This window comes from Acanthopagrus latus, chromosome 20 (genome assembly GCF_904848185.1).
Source record: "Acanthopagrus latus isolate v.2019 chromosome 20, fAcaLat1.1, whole genome shotgun sequence".
NCBI classification, from domain to species: Eukaryota; Metazoa; Chordata; class Actinopteri; order Spariformes; family Sparidae; genus Acanthopagrus; species Acanthopagrus latus.
In genome coordinates, this window is record NC_051058.1 from 21,678,425 (window position 1) to 21,692,748 (window position 14,324).

Genomic DNA, 14,324 nt, shown 5'->3' on the forward strand with positions numbered 1-14,324 from the left:
AAATGAAATGAAATGCAGCAGATAGTGGAGTGTATGACTGATGCAGGTGCTGGCACTCGTGCGGCGGTGCAGGGGAGGGCAACGCGTGTCTGACAGGACAGGCGAGGGGTGGATGGACTCTGGCCACCCCCCACTCTGTGATCAAGGCTCCCAGTCGCAAACCTCCAGAGTGGGACGAGGGGCCATGAATGCAGGGCTTTGTCCAGTCCGTGGTCATCACATTCCACTGGAGCCACTCTGTGGCGCGCAGCAGAGCGGAGGAGAGGGCAGGCCAGGGCACAACAGGACGGGCCTGGAGAGGAAACACTGACCAGAATCTGTGCATCCGTCACACTGCCACCAAAGATCACCATCATATCAGAGATGCATGTGGTTCTGTGTTGTTTGCGTGCAGACACTCACTGGAAAGAGTATGGACGGCCAGCGGAGGGGCAACTCTACTGGTTTCAAAGAGAAGTCTCATTGTATATATCATATAAGCTTATGAGAACATGACCCTACTTCTCTGTTGATTTAAAACTACATTAAACAGTTGTTGATAATGAGTTTGTGGTCTGTGTATGTGGGTGTGACTGGAACTGCTGTCGGCGTTTGGCAGCCTCGTTGGCTCGTAATAACAAACAGTTACAACACATCTTTCAACGCAAAAAATACTTGTCTTAATATAAGTCTGGGGAAGTTTCATGGTGATGTCTGTTAGTTTGAAATGTTACCCCATTTACCTGTAGTGTTTCTCTGGATCGCTCCATGTGTTGGAAGGTGTGAGTCATCAGGCCTCTGCGGATGCTACTGACACAAATTAACCCCGCTGGCTGTAGTGTATCTGCAGGACAGCCCAATGACTGTTTCCCATTAACACCTCCATCGGTGTGCCGGCTCTCTCCGTGTTAGATTTCTCTGTTTTGTCTCCTAACCGCCTTGGAAAAACCTCATTCTGATGCCCCGTTACGAGTTGTTTCACACTTACCTGAGGTTTTTAAAACCAGTCCAAGTATCTATAAACCGTGTTAACAAAGTGCTTTGAGGTTACAACCAGCTCGGCGCTTGTAATTCTAGCTATTTCTGGACGAACACTTATAAAGGGGAGCGAGGTCTAATGTTTCCATGCTGAGTCAGGAGTTGAATTATTCACCCAGGGCGTACTCTTTTCTCTCTCTCTCACACTCACACAGACCTCCACCCCAAATTAGGGAAAAAACAGCTTGTGCTTGTCATCTAGGCAAGACAGGAACTGAACATGAATGATAGAAAACCACACGGATGGTTGCGTGGTGACTCATAATCATGCATGTAATGGTCAGGGCTTTAATCATGAGGACGGGACCTTGCATTCCTCACGCCGGTGCCACTTTGGGGCAGAGGGTGCGAAATGAGGCGTGTTCAGCATGTGGCCAGCTGATGTGTGAACAAAAAGACAAATAAAGACAGGAAGGAAATGAGGAAGTTCAACTCTGTGCCTTGATATCTTCATTTCCCTTTATTTTTTCCTCACACACTGCAGCCTCCCCCCCCCCACCGGCTCCCTCCATATCCCCCCTCATCATTCCCTTTAATCACTTGTTAAAAGTTCCATTCACTGCAGTTCTCTCAGTACTCTTTTTTTTTTTTTTATAGCCGTTAGCAGTCTATGTCCTCTTGCACAAAGAGGTGTCTGTCAGTGTTGATGAGAGACTGTGCACAGCTGGAACTTGGCAGCATGGGAACAAGGCTTGGAACTGGGACCGGGGCTTGCTGGATCCAGATGGACTCGGTGACTGTAGCTGTGTCTGCCACACGATTAACAGCCCTCCAAACACACCGTTGTCTCCAAGACGAGAAGCTTGCCACGATTTAAAACTGGAGGCAGAACAGCTCCCTTCCCCCCCTTTTTCTCTCCTTTGGTGTGAATGTTGTCTTTATTTGAGAGCTGTAAAACTGTGTTTTTTTATTACAAGTTGCTTTAACATTGACTCTCAGAGACACTGGCAGCAAACCGTGGGAGCTGAGGGTGGCACAACAGAGCTTATGGCAAATTTAGTTTGTCTTTTTTCATCGTCCTTACATCCTTTGTCTGTCTTCCCTCATGTCCACGTATGGGTATGGGCATTCCTCGGAAACAAAACCCTCTACACATGTTTCTTAATGCCCCTCTAACCTTTGATAAGTAAAAAATGCTCTGGACTCCTTGACGTGATATCGGAGGCAAGTGTCCTGGATAGTGACACGTATGCCGTACGCATACATTCAACATATACACAGCTGCGGTTACAGCTGCATTCCCTCGTCGTGCATTCTCTTTGCGTGCTGCCAAAGGTCAGGGTGCATCGAGTGAGATATCAGATGGATTCAATGGCATGTTCTCATGTAAGGCCTTCAGAGAGGACACACCCTGCTGCAATGTAACCCTGCTGCCATTTAGCAGATTCTAATCCTTTTTTTTTTTTTTCCTACGCCAGTATTCTTAAAAGGATATCCTCAAAGTGACCTCTGTGACAAGTGTGAGTATGACTGGATTTTGGTTTCAGTTTGAGTGGATCACAGGGCCGTTGTCCATTTGGCTGTGTAAATATACAGCACGCACTTGACCGCGAAACACATTTTTGCATAAAATATAACTGAATTCTGTCCCATCCGCGCACACACCCTGTCTGAATTCTTCCCTAATCGCTCACTCTGGCCAAACAAAAGGCCAAGGAAGATTCAGATTTACCGCTACAAGGCGGAGAAAGGCATTTGAAACCATGGCTTTTTTGTTCGGCGGCATTTTCCAACCCCTGCGCCCTCCTTCTCCATCTGAAATGCCAAAGGCATCTGGTTGACAGCTCCTCACAAGCTTTCAAATTGTTCTCCTTTTCCCAAATTTGGACTGAAGTAGAATGGGGCTATTGTCAACGTGTTTAGCAGACTTTGAGAGAAATTCATTTATCTTTCCTGGCAGCTTCGCCGCCTCGTAGATGGACGCAGTGGGAACTCTGCTCGAATTTGTCGGTACAAAATGTTGCCTTCTCATTTTTCTGTGCTCCAGGATGTAGGATGTGTTCGTCAGAATCAAACTGTGGGTCACTGATATGACATCCATTCAGTGAAGAATGCAAAGATTTAAAAAGAGTAGGCATGTGACAATTATGGCCACATGGTTCCCAATTTGGCCACTAACACAGAGAGCTGGGCTGTAAGAATGTGGCAGCTCCTTCAGCCTCTGTCAAATCCCAAACTCCAAACATCACATCGGCCCTCGTTACAGTCCACTCTAACTGTGATTATGATGATGTTTTAGCATATGTGCATGTACTGTGCTGATCATGTCAGGTGTACGGTCCACGTGAGCGTGCCACTTAGCCCTCGCAGGGCTCTGGTGGATCTGCGGCAGCTATACGCTCTCATCTTGTGTGTGGACAGGACAGGCCGCAGCAGCTGAGAATGCACATTGACCTCAGTGGGAGGAGCCAAGGTCAAAAAAACGTGAGGTCAGAGGAAAGATCAGACCTGTTGCACCGTGTGCAGAGGTCGGTGACAGGGCTGACCCTCAAACCGAACGTGGCCGGTAAACAAAACTGCGGATTTTGCTGGGAAAATATTTGTATTTCAAACTTTTTCCACTTGTGAATACACATAAATATTTCTGCCTGGAGTTTTTCACCTTTCAGATGTTCTCTCAGCTTCAATTTTTTTTTCTGTTTGGAGGATTAATTGTGAGGGAGTCTCACAAACATAAAAAATGAATTCACTGGCCTCGCTCCAGAGCTGAAATGTCAAGAATCTGCAGTATCCAAACATATTTAGCTCTAGTAAACACTTGTCACTATTTCGGCTTCTTCTGTCTCCAATCCTCTGCGCCAGAGCTGCCAGCTCTCCCGCTCTGGGTCTGTGTGTAACACAAGCTGCTGCGGTGAACTCTCAGTTGTTTAACACAGCTTTTTTCCACGCAGGGTTTGGGGCGACCACCCAAGGCCTCCGACCACACTGCACGTTGCTCCCGACCCGAGTGGGAAGCAGAGGAAGACCTTCGATGTGTTACCGCCTCATTCCTCCCTCTCTCTCCTCTCGTTTACCCGGCACGATCATCACGTGCCCACATAGTTGATCCTGGCTGCTGAGGACAGCAGGGCACAGCTGCACTCAGGACTGGATTTCACCCTCCTCACGTTGGAAAACCTCTTCACACTCTTCCCCCTGGCGCTCGGCGTGGCTGTTTAGACTCAGTATGGTGAAGTAACATGAGGTATCACTCAGTGAGCAGCCACACCTCTGTCAGTCAGTTCCACAGATTCATCTGTCTGTTTGATATACGGCGCACTGATGCACCAAAAGAGACAAACATTTCCAGATGAACATTTTGCACACAGAGACATGCAGCAACAAACAAACGTCAGGCAGCTTTATCATATTTCGTACGTAGCGAAGAGGTGAAGCAGCTGCTTGGATTGGACGAGGCTCACGATCAGACGTCGATACAGAGCAGAAACAGATTTATGTCACTTGTCTGGAAATAGCAAGTTACCCTTACCCTAACCTGGTCACTAACAAACATTTAATTCACTGGCCTAGAAAAAATGTATCCTATCAATACATCACACCATATCGTTGGGATTGATGGACGGGTCCTAATTCCGACTGTCACTGCATTTTCCGTTTTTCCAGAATGAGGTTGGATATTTTTAATATCATCTGAAACGCAGCATAGCTTAAAGAAGTGACCCAGAAGTGTGCAGGTGGGAGCCATGATCAGAGCTAGCCGGACTCTCTAAATGCTAAAGATGCTTCGATGCTCCCTTTTTTCTTAAATCTCTTTAAGTATATGACAGACTGGACTTTAGTCCAGATGTTTTCAAACTAGATGTTTTCCACTGAGGTCATGGAAAAGTGTCCAGGAATAAACATGGGAAGGTTTTATTTTTTACTATTACATATTGGACATTGTAGTGAAATCTTCTATTCATGAAAAAAACAACATATCTAATGTGTAGAACCTGCATGTATGCACAGGGGAACAAGGATTTCTTTGCTGATGCCTGCAGCGTGCACATATGGATTCTGTAGTATCTTCTGTGTACACATCATCCATTAGGTCCAAGAATGTGAATGACACAAAGCTCCTTATTGACACTCAGCTCAGTTCAGCATGCTGCTCAGCAGAGACCGCTAACAGCCAGACGGTGTAGCCGCGTCCCAGCGTGAACCGGATCTGTGTATGAACGTAATTGTAATCGCAGCGACTGCACAGGGAAGTAAATCACATTGTCTTCTTTTGTCCTTAGAAGGTCTGCAGATGGAGGACTGTTGCGTAAGTGTTTGCCTGCATGAGGGAGGTGCTGCTGCCGGACTGTTTATTCGGTGTAGTTTATTAGCCCCGCTGCTGTCCTGGCATCCTGTCCGGCGTGGCAGCCCAGTGCCCCCTGTCTGCTGAGGCGGACAAAGAGCAGCTATGTGTCACATGCACAGTTTAACTGCCTCGTCCATCCAAACCCACCCCCCCTATACACACACACACACACACACACACACACACACACACCGCTTCTATCTGCCAGTGCTGAGCAGAGAAAACGATGAGCCCACCCCGACACTCTCCCACCTTTGCAAATTGATATCATACCACCGTCCTACTGTGGCTGTTGTTGTGTTAGCCTGCTGGATCGCTGTGACTGCCTGTGGATGCACAGTCATTTCAGCGGTCATCAGGGTTCCATGAAGCAGCTATGATGTAACGTAGATTCTCTCCTCCCTGTCTGCAGACGAGAATCCTGTGGGAGTGACCGCGATGAGCATCAGGGGAGGAGGAGGTGTTTTTTGTTTTTTTTTTTGGGGGGGGGTAAAATGCTCTTCTCTAGGATGAGGGAGGAAAGTGGAGGGGCATCCGGGCCGCCTGGAGAGGGGTGATGATTTCGCAAAAAATTAGAAAGTGGAAAGAAGTGAGAAGTGGAATTAGAACGGGAATGAATGTGGAACTGAAAGGGAACTGTGCATGAGAGGATCCTAAATATTAAGAAGTCACTGTCAGTGCAGTATAACCTGTGAAAGGCGCTCTCTGTTGCCCCCTGTGTGTCGTATGTGGGGAAGAGGAGAACACTGCTGCCTTTGTCTGCTGCCCCCTCGTAGCTTTTGGACTATTTCAGACGCTGTAGGTGATGTCGGCAGGCCAACTCTGGGGCAGCTCTCACGCCGAGACAAACTGTGGCTGAAAAAGTATGAGAGGCTGCTTTTGTTGTCGTGGCTCCAGACGTTATATTAGGAGTTTAAGGGTGGACAAATAGAAAGCCGGGAAAGGATGTCAGTAGGAAGTATATAGAAGGAGGAAAGCAACACAGGGAAAGAGAGGAGGACGGCAAAATATGTAAAGACAAACACGGAGGTTTGCACAGAGGAGCTTGAGTTACCTGGTCTATCATTAGAACAGTAATGAGGAGCAGACAGGCCGGCCGGGCGGCTCACCCCTGACAGAGAGAGCTACTTTCCTACAAAGGCAAACATTGTTTTAGAAAGTCCCGAGCCAGAAGACACATGATGACAAGAAACTGTGATGTATGCAATTAAAACGTCTCTGTTCTCTAATAGGAAGGAGGTGATTTATCTGTTGAAAACACGAACAAAAGCTCCCGTCTTGCTCCTGACTGTGATTAAGATGAAAGGCAGCGGTTCCTGCGGGATGAAGGAGAAAGGATTTATTTCTCCCAAACTTATTTTAGGTCCCTAATCTTGTAATCTCTGTCAGGAGAGTTATAGCTATTCTATAAAAGATGCATTACTTTAGATTCATGTCCTCATGTAGTCCCTGTCTGCCTCAGTAGTGTAGGAGACTGTTGCATCAGTGTTTTGTTGTGAAGCTCTAGATCTGTTTTGTGGACAACAAAACTTCATCGACTTTCATTTTTGGAAGAAAGCTGAGTTTAAATGTAGTAGGAAAGTATACAAAGAGCACGAGTGTATTTTTATCATGAGAATATCATATTTTCACGTGTTAACTGGACATTTTCACTCATTAAGATATAAGAATAAAATATTGTCAAGCTGTTGGATGTTTCACATATGAATGAGAAATCCCTCGTGGGAAAATACACATGTGAATTAAACACTTTCACATGTGACTTGCCATTATTCAGAGTATAATTTTCCCATGTAAATACATTTATAAGTCACATTTCTTCGTCGAGAGCTTCGTACACTGCAGGTTTTGTCAAGTCAGCAGACGTTGGATCATTATGAGGTGGGTGACTTTATGAAGTCAGACATCTGAAAGCTTGATCTGATTAAAATTAAATGGAGATTTGGCCTTTAAAAACCCTCGCGGAGACTTAAATCTCGCAGACAGACTGATGCTCAGACAATGTCCCACTTCGGTTTCTCCCCAGTTTTATGAGTGGTTTCAGATTATAAAGCCTTGGAGCTGTTGTCCTGCGTAAGCATATTGTTTTTTGATGACGTGTTGTGACACTAACATTAACTACAGTGGATGTTTTTATGTGAAGCCACGGGTGGAGGGGATGGAAAGTGGGGACTGCAGCCAAATCTGCCTAATGTGTGTCTGAAATGAGAGAGGGAGAGTGAACAAGAGAGATGGAGGGAGGGAGGGAAGCTATTTTCTGGACGTGCTAAAGAGGAGGAGGCTGCTGCCCTTGTGACCTGACATATACTAATATCAGTCATCATGGCGGACACACCCATGCCTTCTAAATGTCAACAACAAGTGAGCGTCTCCAATTAAAACTCACCGTCACAGCTGCTGGTTTGAATAGAGAAACTGATTTCTGAATGTAACTTGTGGGATTTAACGTGTTCGAGCGCTGATGTTTGAAGAATGCCGTCCAAGCCGTCGCTTTTGCGCTCAATGTTGATAGTTCCAGGAATGCATGCTGGCCTTTATTGGTGCCAGTTCTGGTAACACCCAAAGCATCTGAAGCATCCCGGGCTGGGTGGGCTTGCCATTTATAAATACACCCCTCTCGACATGTCCCAAATTCACCGTGGTGGTTTTCACTGCTCAGATAATACAGAGGAGAGGGAGAGGATGGCCCCCACGTCCATCTGCATCCATCATGCACTTGTGTGTCAGGGCGACCAGTCAACAAGATATCAGACAGGTCGCTGCTACAGTAAGAGTCAGTGTAATTTATGCTCGTGTATTCACGGCTGGCGAAAAGCCGTCCGTGGATTCATGCAGATATGCTTCGCATGCAAACACGTCGTTCAGTCGGACTTTATGTAGTCATCGGTCACATCTGCACCTTCATTCCGACGACTTCATTTTAACGACAGGTTCATTTTTTCACTCACGTTAGTTATTTACTGCTGTCTCTTCTCCTGTCCTGTGAAGTGAAGTCTTTATAACACAACTACAAGAAGAAGAAGTCCAAGAAATGCATCACAGAGATCAGCTGAGGCTGATATAACACGATTATTGGCGGTTTTAATTACAGTAACCACTAGGCTAACTCTCTATCAAAAACTGTATATATTTTTAAGAATATGGCGTCTCATTCCATGTGGTCGAGGGTGTGCGTTAAGTTTCAAACCCTTAAACAAGTTTCACTTCACTGTTCTCTGCTCTGTCTCTGTGCCGAGGCATCAGCGGCGTTTCGACCTTCTGCAGCGCCGTCAGGAATGTTCAGCGTGGATTTAAAGCGTCTGAGTGGAGTTTCGTCAGAGCAACACCTCGCTCAGGTTTGTCGAGTACGAGCTCGAAACCCCGTCCGACACACTTTACTCATTTGTGAGTTGAGACGGTGTTACTGTGTCCGTGTAGTGAAGCGCTGAGTGAGAAACGAGTCGGGGTGTCAGAGTGTTTTCTGTAACGCTCTGACAGTTCTGTGATGAAGTCAAACATTTTTTTTTTAGAAGCAAGGAGGGAATTTAAATGTCTGCCATTAGTTTTACTGTAGCTGCGGCTGTCATACAAACCAAGGAGCCGGTCGGTTTGCCGTGAGAGGATTCTGACAGTGTTTATAGAAAGAAACTCATGTTCAGTCATTCTTTTTTTTTTTAAAAAGCACATAAGAGAAATTGTTTTCAGATGTATTTGGTTTTGGCGTTTTGGAGTTTGGAGGTTACATGCAGTGCCCGTGTAAATAAACCCTTCTACCTAAAGTGGAGGTGTGGGGGTTCCACTGTGTGTGGTCCTCGTGCAAACGTCCCCGCCACTTGAATGCATGACGAGAAGGGTTCCTGGAAACGAGGAAGGATTGAGGTTGATCGTCACACTCTGAATCCATCTGTGGTTTTAACAGCTTTTGTACCAGAATTGGAGGATCCTTTGAAGGATTTTGGTCAGACAGCACGACTTTTCACGTTGTCAGATCGCAGCGTTGGCCACACCACACAACTTTCTGTATTGTAACGAGGAGTCTTGCAGTCATTGTGGTGCGCAGCGACGGGGTTTCCACACATTGAGGGGTCACACACGCGAGACATGACACTGAAAAGAAGAAAAATGAAAAGGATATGGTTGAGAGAGAATGTGCTGACAGCAGCGATTATGCTTGTGTTGTGGTTCAGCAAGAGCAGGAGCATCAAGCTGTAGCCTGTTCATGGCTCCATGGCCCGACTCGACCCGATATCTAGACTGCTAAACACACAGCTGGAGTCATCAGTGCTTCAAAGCTCTTGGCTCTTGGTTTTGTGTCTTTGGCGAGTTCACACATGGAGGTCATTGATCACAGAAAGGTGCACAGATTTGGTGCTCTGATCTGGAACTTTTTGTCTCCAATCTCCCAAAAAAATTGGCCAATAGAAAGCCTGATTGGTCTGGGATCATGATATGATCCTTGGTTGAAAAACAATCAATCCAATGAGCACACAGGGGAACAGACAATTAGCCAATGAGCTCGGCTGTGTACGTAGAGACTAAAACAGGTATTTCAAACCAAAACGTGATCTTTTCCTCGCCCTAACCAAGTGGGAGAGGAAAAGGATATGAAGATGTAAAGGTACAACAAAAAGAAATGTTAAGTTTCAGTATATCTGCGGTTTTTAGAAACATTCGTTTCAAACAATTGATCTGGCGATTGTGTTGAAAAGAGAGACGACTGTCAGACGAGGATGGAAACCTTCCAGACAAGCGATCCACACATGCTCTGTAGCCTTCCTGTTCCACACCAACTTTTCAGTGTCCAAAACGTTTTAAACTGCTTCTCCGCGGTTCGACACTGCCCTTTTTTTTCCATTGCTCGGGAAAAACCATCCAAAACTGTCAGCAGTCTTCCTGGCGATGCGTGAGCGAGGAGGCCAGCTGGAGGTTTGTGAATGGCTGGCTTAATGGCCCATTAATCTGCCAGTGGCTGTGACCGCTGTCAGTCAACATGGGGCCAGCTTGGTTTGCTGAGTAAATGTTACGGAATCCGATTCGGGCCTGTGAACAGTCACAAATGTTTAGCACACTAATAAAATAAAATGCAAAAGACGGCGGCTTCAAGTTGTGTAATATAGCCACAGCTGCAACTAAGGATTATTTTCATTATCGATAAATCAGCTTATTATTAAGTCCAGGGGAACTCAAAGTTTTTCCCCTTGTGGGTCTGAAACTGAAACTGGATAGTGGACCAGAGGCAGCAGGATTGTTTTGCATCGTAAAATCACAAAAAGTTTCTTTCGTTTGCATCATAAATAACAAAGAAATGCAGAAATCTCTTACAACTAAGAAGCCAGACACAGAAAACTCTCAACATTCATGCTGGAAAAATGACTGAAATGATCAATAGATTCGTCCAAAAGGCAGACGATGAATTTTCTTTCCGTTGACTGACCGATCAGTCGGATAATCCTAATCCAACATTTCATATGTAAAGCCACACCTTAGTGACGGCAGCAGAAAACTCAGGCGTCGTCCTCCACTTACAGAGCGATGACGGTCCACCCGTCAGATGGAAAGACTTCGGGAGTGAAGCCAGTGATTCAGCAGATCATCCTGCAGGAAATCCTGATGAGTAGCAAGCGAGGACCAAATTCTCAGGCAGAGGTCCAGGATGCAGAGGCAGGTCGCAGATGTGTGAGCTGAACCAGCGAGGCTCAGGAACTCCAATATGTCTCTTCTCTTACCGTCTCACATCTCAGTGTAACGACGGCGATATGGAAATCACGGCCTTTTGGGTGATTATCATAGCAATTTGATTTACTGCACAGAGTGCTCGACCCCTTTCACCTCAATCTTTATCCGGCGACGGTCTGTCTGGCGTATCACTTTCAGCCCTTTTAAAACACACCGGAGGACGTTTCACCTACACAATTCACTTGTGGTTTTTGCAGAAGATGACTCGCATTTAAAGACAATCATCTCATCAGCGTAGACGAATTGGAAAAGGGTTTTCAAAATTAGAAGTCGTGAGCTGGCGTTAATGAACGAGTCAGGTGGGACAGAAGTGCGTCGTGTGACTCTATCATGGAGGATGACGGAACCACAGGAACACCTCCTCGTGACACGCTCGACCACGCACACATGCACATCTGGAAGAAAATAAACACTCGAGGGAGAAGGGAGGTGCAGATGATGGAGTAGTGGAGTATCCGTCCAGTCCATTTCCTCCTCCGCGCATCGTTGTGAAATCCCTCTCGACCCCACCCCGGCCTTTTCTCATCCAGAGCGAGGGAATGTTGCGGGGCACGCCCGTGTTTTCTGTAAATACCTCGGGTTTCCTCTCCGTCACCTCCTCCCGGGGCAACGATGGAGCCAGCCATGCGCCACCCCTCCCCTCGCTTCCTCCTCCTCATAGGGGAAAGAAGCTGACCCCTCTCTGCCCTGTGAGAGGTTAAATCCCAGAGGGAGGGAAGAGGAGGGTGTCCGCCTGGAAGTTGCCACTGACAGCAGGAAACCGCCGGGAGGAAACCGACAGGAGTTGTGTGTGTTTTTCATAGTAACAGACAGGATGTGTAATGTCAGAGTGGTGATGCGGCGCTTCGGCATGTCAGGGCCTCACAACCTTACATTCTGTTCCAACACCCGCCGTCTTATCACACGATGTATCTGATATCTCACTGACAAACAAAACACTTATAACTGAGTACGACCCTTTCAGGCCAAGGAGTAATATTTCCTTTCCGGAATACCGCCGCTCGCTTGGATACAAGAAAAAGGCTTTCGCACTGTAATGTTGTCTCAAACGTGGGGCTACAAGCCAGGCCATTATATCCAACATACCGGCGTTCACCACATTACCATTGCCTTTCTCACTCCTTGACATTTCATTTGCTGTTTCTCCGGCAGGCTTCCTCGAGTTAATCACAGATTTTTCATGGTTTAGCAACATCGGAAATGTGCGACGCAGAACAGCTACTTCTGAGAACAGCTTGTTTATTCAGTTATAGGAAAAAAAACAATTCTGAGTTTGAGTTATTACTTTGTGAATTTCTCCAAAAACTACGTAGTGCTCCTTTAATTCATGTTTTTTTTTTTTTCTGCAGCGACCCTCCTGACCTGCACACATCTGTTGTTTTTGAACTACGAAGCAGCTCAACTTTAAAACTGTTAGCTTGGGCTCAGCGTCTTCTTAAGAAGTAGGAATTAAAAACAGGAGGTCAACCATTTATTGTGCCACCTGCACAAACTTCCATCGTGGTTTTCCCGTTTATTTGAGGGTTCCCAGAGAAAGAAAAGTCGCCGTCAAAGCACTCAAACCTACTCGAGGGGGCCGTTTCCCAAACTTCTGTTATTCCAGCGTCCTCTTAATGTTCGGCTGTTGCCTCCTTCACTTGAATGTGCTTTGCTCAGCTAAAAAAAAAAAAAAAAAAAGACTGGGATTGCCTGAGAAAGGAAAGGAAAAAAAAAAAAAAACACCTGTCAGACTCATTAATTATAATTTATGAGGGTCCAGACCTCGGTGGATAATTTCAAACAGCTTTCAAAATGAGAATATGTCAGCGGAGGTTTTAAACAGAACTGTTTCTGTATCAAATACTCTAATTTTCTGTAGCTGCGACTGTACGTTCACTCGCTCACATTAAGGGGTCGGCTTCTTTACGCGCCCAGCTCGCTTTGTTTGACCACTCTCTCATTTGAGAAGATTAATCGTCCGGCTCAGCTCGACTAAACTAAATATTTGAGTGTTTGAGGCTGACGGGTCGGCTTCAGCCCCCTCGCTGATGGTCTATACTTGAACCTCGGTTTGTTTTTCTCAGCCCACGCTGCAATCACACCATCATGTTCACATATAGAATAATCTGAAAAAAATGCTCATTATCGTATCACGGATACTCAACATGGGCCAAAAATAACTGACCAAGTCCAAGTCCAGTAATTCCAGCTTGTTTATTCTGCTTTTTTTTTTTTCTTCTTTACTGCCTCGTGTGCACATGAATTACACAATGTACACAATCAGCCGTGTCTGTGAGTCCGACTCTGTCAAGGTTAAAATGGTGGATTAAAAGGAATTACACGCCTGCTCAGACTAAACAAAGGAAGAAATGATTGCTGATCAGCCTGAGACAGATTTTCACTGTTTGTTCAGAGGAGCATTTAAGTGACGCTACATTAAAGGACTCAGCGTTAGAAAGACGGGAACTGTAATCCGCCAAAATGACCAGCCAGCGGGAGCCAGAGGTTAAAGTCTGTCTTTGCCAAGTGGATGTGAAAAAGAGCAACAGTCAAAAAGAGCTGATGTAAACGTGACGACTTTATCATTCATCAGTTTATGAAAAAGAGGCATTTAAAAGTAGTTTTGTTTGATGCCTTATCTCTTTCAATCAAGACGCTGATCGAATATAAAAAACGTTTGGCGAAACTGAATAAGAATCTTTTCAGGAGAGAAACTTTTTTCCTTTTCATGTGTGAAACCAAGTTAAAACTTCATCATAAGTGATACAAAGTGAAATTTTGTTTTTCCACATGTGAAACAAAACACCCTTTTTTCAGCGGAAAAAAAAAATTAGGAGAGAAACTTTTTTCTTTTTCATGTGTGAAACCAAGTTGAAATCTCATTTTCAACAGTGAAGGAAAGCGAACGTATGTTTGTCCACGTGTGAAACAAAAAAAAAACACTTTTTTTCATTAGCAACTCTTTTTTTTTTAGGAGAAAAACTGTTTTCATATTATTCTTTTTTCAGAAGAGAATCTTTTTTCACAGGTTTCGTAAAGTTAAAATATCTTTTCCCTTAGTGAAACAAGAAAAAACTACTACAAATTACTTTTTTTTCAGGAGACAAACTTGTTTTCATTAGTGAAATCAAGAGAAGAAAGGTAAAACCTCTTTTTGTCTGTGAGGCCAAAACAAAACTTTTTACCATCTGTGAAACTGAGTAAAACCTTTTTTTTTTTTTTTTAGGAGAAAAACTTTATTTTCGGAAGAAGGAAAAGAACAGGAAAAAAATCTTTTTTCTCCTAAATATGTGAAACCAAGTTAAAACTTACTTTCTGTGTGTGAAAC